Raw genomic sequence first — 5,677 nt, forward strand, 5'->3', positions numbered from 1 at the left:
AACATTTAAAACTGGAAGATTATAGCAAGTCTAAAGTTATTTCTTCACTGGACATAACTTAACGCAAAGCTGTTGGATGCAACTGCTATGTATTGTAAATATTATATTCAGCAATTAAGTAAAAAAATTATATTCAATATTAATTGTTTACCTTTTTAATGATAAACAATCTAAAATTTATATAAATCTCTTGCAGGATACTGAATAATTCCCTACAAGTCGATTTGAACGAGCTTAAAAGGAATTTTCGTCATTAGGCCACTTCCAAATTTTGATTGCGCTGTGTACGACCATGGAAATAAAAAAAATGTTGGGTTAATAGCAATACAACCCACGCCAGTTCCTCGGAGTTTTTAAAAAGGTAAGAACACTGTAAAGTGTATATGCTTAGCTTAATTTTCTTCAATTTTATGTAAGTTGTTGGTTTTCAACGAGTTTGCCTATTTTACGGCGCTCTTTCTAATGAGTAATAGTTTAGTAGCTTACATTGGCTATATAAAATTCGTAAACGATGCGAATTTTGTGAATAGGTAAAATGTGTTTTGAAAACTTCACACAATTATCAAACAAAGAATAACACTTGGTATTCTTTCATAAAACGTGTGAAAGACGCCATGTGATTGTGATGCGATTTGAATATTAAAATATTGATTTTGAAAACGTTTATAAAATTTCATTAGATGTTGCAAAGCTATCATCTTAACTAGTTAAAAGCGTTCGTATATATACGTCAATCCAAAACTTTATTTTGGCCCAATCAACTTGCATACATGTTTAAAATAAAATTGATTCGATATTAAATCTCGATTTTAATAAGAATACAAATGTCAGTTTCTTGAATACAAGTACGCCTGTTATAAATACAGCGATTGAATTAAACTATTTGGAATAGAAGTTATCAGTACAATGCATTTTCTTTACAAAACATTTTCCCTAATGCATCTGGTACTCATTGTACTTTATTAGTATGTCGAAAATTACTCATTAAGAGTGCAGCAAGATAAAATTCGCGAACTACGAAGACCCTTGGTAATTTCTGGCTCGTGAGAACAACGTGATATTTAAGTTCTAAACGGTAATCTGTTTTTAGCTATTGTCGTGTTGGTCGACCATGTATGTGCAACTGCAAAACTTACAAATAACTTGGAAACTCATTTTCCCACCTTTATTGTAATTATACCATCAATATTTGCATGTTCTCCGTTGGCAATAGTTTAACAATTTCTAATGCCTTCAATAATTCATCTTATTAGGTAAAAGTTAACTATATTTGTCTACGATTTTTGTGAAGTTGAATATATACAACCAATTCTATTGCATTCAGCGTGTATACACGTCCTATCGCGGTTATAATCATAATAAAGCTACGAACTTTTAAAAAATAAACTTCGCTTTTAACGAGTAATAGGGTTCTTAAATATTTTGAGAAGAATCTATTTTTAATTTATGTGAAGGTCTTGGTTTCAAGTACACTTACACTAAGCGTTGAACATCATTCAGATTATCAAATTTGTCTTTTGTTTCAACTATAACTTCTGAAAACGCTTTCCTGCTAAACTTACGACTTCAGATTTTACTGCTGAAGTTGATTTAAATTGATACAGTTTCACTTACTGTATAAATTCTTTCTATTCAATACTTATAAAAATTCTCACTTGTAGGTTAACTTCCGACAGTTGGAAAAAATTGTTGACCAAAACAGCACTCATTTGAATATAACCTTGATGATCGTTTCCAGATGTTCCGTGTCGGCTTTCTACAACTAGATTCTCAATCTTCTAATGGTGAGTTTATAGTTCTCTAGATCAAAAATTCACTTGAGAAAGGGGGGGGGGAGGCTCGTGTTTCGAATCAACTCGATGAGTTGCGAGGTGTAGTGAATCTAATACTCTCCTATCGGTAACTTTACATATAGCAAAACTTTTTCGTCGATCATACTCGTGGGAAAACTTGAGTCGAAAAGCAAAACTTTAATTCTGAATATAAAACTGCACAATGATAAATCTCTTCCTCAATATTAAAGGCTACTGAATAGTAAATAAATTTATCGCACAGTGGAATTTACCGAGTTGAAACAATTTCCTTACAAACCTTAATGCTATTGGCACTTCTCGACATGCAAAATTAGCTTTTTGTTTAAAAATCTCCAGGAATCGTATGGTTAAATGTGAAGATTAGATGCATCTATGCAAGGTTAAGTGTATGGTAATCAAGACGTTATTTATTGATGTCATTTTAATCTCTAAATCGATATTTTTCTTATCTCGTAATCGCGAGTGAAGTTTGGTTTGGTTTGGTTCATGAATTGTATGGAATTTAATCTGTAGCACCGAAACTGTCTATTTTGTCTAATAGATTGAATATCTGTTCCTTATAAAACGGTGCAAATGTTTAAAAAATCGAAACATTCGGAAAAGCCTATCTTTCATATTAAGGAAAACAATTATGAATGAGTTGATTTCTTCTAAGCAAATTTCGCAACTTCAGCAATGAAACTTAAACTAAATTGCCAAAAGTAACGCCTATTCTTGTAGATACATTTTCAAAAACTGTTAGATTGAAACATTTTGGGCTTATTCCATGGGCAAAAAGTATAAAAAATGCCGATATATATTCGAAATAACAATTCCATTTAATCGAGTATAATAGTATTTAGATTACTTCAAATTAAAATAGTTTCTCTGGTATCGTTTCATTTTATTATCCCCTCTAAAAGTAGAATGAAAATGGCTTTCCATATTTAAATTCTATCCTATGCAATAGTAAATTCTAAATTGAACCTTCGAGTAGGATAAATAGTTCAGTTTCTATACTCCTCGCCTTGTTTCAGTTGGGACATTTTGTACACAATTTGTTTCGTTTAAATTTGAATATGGCTTGCTCTCTGTAATTTACCAATTTTTAATTTTCAGGAAACGGGCAATTTCTTTCATTCAGTTTGAATGGATCTAGAATGTTCAAGTGGACTGTCTTGCATTTCTATTCCTCGGAGCCTCTTATGAATTTCCTGAACGTTTTGGAATGAATCGTGTACTGAAATTCTACGCTGCATTATCACTTATTGCCTAAATTGTATGGTATAGTGCATTGCTTATTTAAAGTATGATTTTGTCTTAATGTATCATGAACTAGATCCAATTATTAATAATTAGACTTCGAGAGCACTCGAAACTTCATGTGCGGCAAAGATGCAATCTTTTAAATTTAAGATTAATTTCTGTATAGGGAACTTTATTAAATTTCTCATGGAAAATGTAGTTAAATTCTTTAATTTTAACTTGCTTTTTGCTTTCTGTAAGAAAATGAAACGGACGAAATTATTAAAAATAAAGGCTTCACGTAAATTTAATTCCGATGTATTCGTATCAAAGATGTTCGATTCCTGGTCCTATTAAAAGTCGTGAGTTAATTAACAGATCTAAGAGAAAGCGCCGCCTTATGAATAATTCTAAGAATAGCTCCTTTGTTATTAATCGACTTTCCTCTAGAGGAAATGGATTCTAAAAGATTTTGCTTGCTACATGTCCTTTTCAAAAGTCGATACTTCTTGCAATCATCCATGTTCGGCGGTAATTTCTTGAATTTGTAATTAACGAAAATCGTGCATAAATTTGAACCCTATAACAATTCACTTTTACCTCGATAATAAGCTAATTTCGGTTAAAATAACTTCACAATACAATTGTAGAATTCAAAATTTAAAAGTTAGTTTCAAGACGTCCTAATTAATAGTTCAATATTTCCCTCGTACCATCGCATGGAAAAATATTTTTACTACATTGGTACAGAAAGGTTAAATTCTCCAATCAAAGAAATGGGTTATAGAAACAATCGTCTGTTTTATCTTGAGATACTAGCATCCTAATTAGTCATGAGAATCCGAATCATTAACTTTGAATTTCTTGACAATAGTTAAAATGACAGATGTAGGCTTTTCTAAGAATTCTTATGACTGTTAACTTCGCTGTATGTAAAATGTAATCCTAGGTTCAGAGTAGAGCATTCTAGTTGCATTTTGTTAGGACTTTGAGGGATAGTTGCAAATGCCAATGTTGAAAGTAGAAATTGCCTGGTTCTAACGGGAATGACTGGGAAGATCGGAATGGGCTTCGAGAAGAGGTAGAACGGAGGGGGAGGGGTTAACAAGTTAAGTAATACTGGTCCCTGCTGTCTTTCTGCTGAGGTTGATTGGGACCGGCAGCCAAAGTAGAAAACAGCGGTCCCCAGGGAACAGGTACTTAACGCGTTAACTATGTAGGATCATTGCTAGGAAAATAAACGGAAATGTCGATTAGGAGAAATGAAATAGAAACTGCCATAGTTAGTCAATGTATCAAATCGATAAGCATATTTGGACGGGGGGAGGGAAATCGAATCGAAATACATTGAATGCAATTTGTACTAGAAACATTGGTAGCAACTATCTTAAAAATTCAAATATTAAAACTAGTTGCCAAACTTTTCACGCGCACACTAAACCTCCTCAAACTTGTTTTCACATTAAAATTTAAAGTGTATTCCCTTTAGCTACCGTTATCATGGTTGAGATAAAATTACTTGCCAATACTTAACTCTATTGAGAATGCAATAAGCACCTTGGCATAAAATGAGTTGACTCGTGCACTGAATTTTCAATTTGTTAGTGAAAGAATTAATTTAAAATGTAAAAATCGCTTAGAAACGCTTCAGTATCTCAAATGCTCCTTATATTGTAGAAATCAAAATGTCGTCTAGTTAGGATATTAAGTCCATTCGCATGTCAAAGGATTAAACGTGGAATAAATTATATAAATCCATGCAATTCCTTTTAAGAAGAAAATTTAAATTCGTTCCATTTTCGATAAAGCATTCAAGACAAACGAAATACGATCTAATTTTAAATTCCGTCCCCTAAATTTTAATTTGCTCTTCGAAAATCGTGATAGTATCGCACCAATCTTAAATTGAGGTTGATTCTGTGATTTGAGGGAATCTTGAAATGAAAAAGCAACTGAGGTAGTCTCGATTCGAAAGCTTTCCTTGTTCTCTCCCGGATCTTTTGATTTAACTTCAACCGTCTTCGTATTGGAGATTCCTTTAAATGCTGAGTTTGGATTATTTTTCTAAATTAAATCTAATTATAATTGCAATTTGAGTAACGGAATCGATATTAGCCTTGGAAGTCGTTCAAGAAATGCCACTCTAATCTTTTTATCTCTTGCTTTGTACAATATTGTCATAAGTTCAAAGATATTTAGACGATCTGAAATTAAGCACGAAATTAAAAAAAAACGGCTGTTAAATATGATCTAGTCTCTTTTGTGACATTCGCGTGATCTTTTGTGCTAGGATCTCATCCAAGAAAATTTGAATCCTTAAACTCCTAGAAATTCTAATGGTAAAATAAACTTCATTATAGGTAGACTTGGAATCGAATAAAACTTTCTTAAATGGGACATCCCTGAACTTGCATTTCATAGAAAACCTTTTAATAGATTGTAACTAATTGTTCAGAGGCGCGAACATTTTATGAAAACAGGATCGTCCGTTTCATTTGGATCTTTAAAATTTTCTTGGTTTCTGTGGTGAAATATTTTGTATTTAGTGTATTCCAGAATATTTATTTAGAATTAAAAATTCTCTTAGAGGCATAGATTTAAATGCTTGTTTAGAGAAGTTCCAATCTAAACTTGGAAAA

At 32.1% G+C, this 5,677-nt stretch overlaps 1 long non-coding RNA gene across 1 annotated transcript; it reads left to right on the top strand.

Moving 5' to 3' along the window:
* The first annotated feature begins 202 nt into the window (after positions 1-202).
* On the top strand, positions 203-4,637 carry LOC129963074 (uncharacterized). The gene is made up of 3 exons (XR_008783953.1): positions 203-361; positions 1,662-1,784; positions 2,913-4,637. It is a non-coding gene; the product is annotated as an uncharacterized LOC129963074 (long non-coding RNA).
* The last annotated feature ends 1,040 nt before the right edge of the window (positions 4,638-5,677 follow it).

The sequence above is a fragment of the Argiope bruennichi genome, chromosome 3 (genome assembly GCF_947563725.1).
Source record: "Argiope bruennichi chromosome 3, qqArgBrue1.1, whole genome shotgun sequence".
In the NCBI taxonomy this organism is placed as follows: Eukaryota; Metazoa; Arthropoda; class Arachnida; order Araneae; family Araneidae; genus Argiope; species Argiope bruennichi.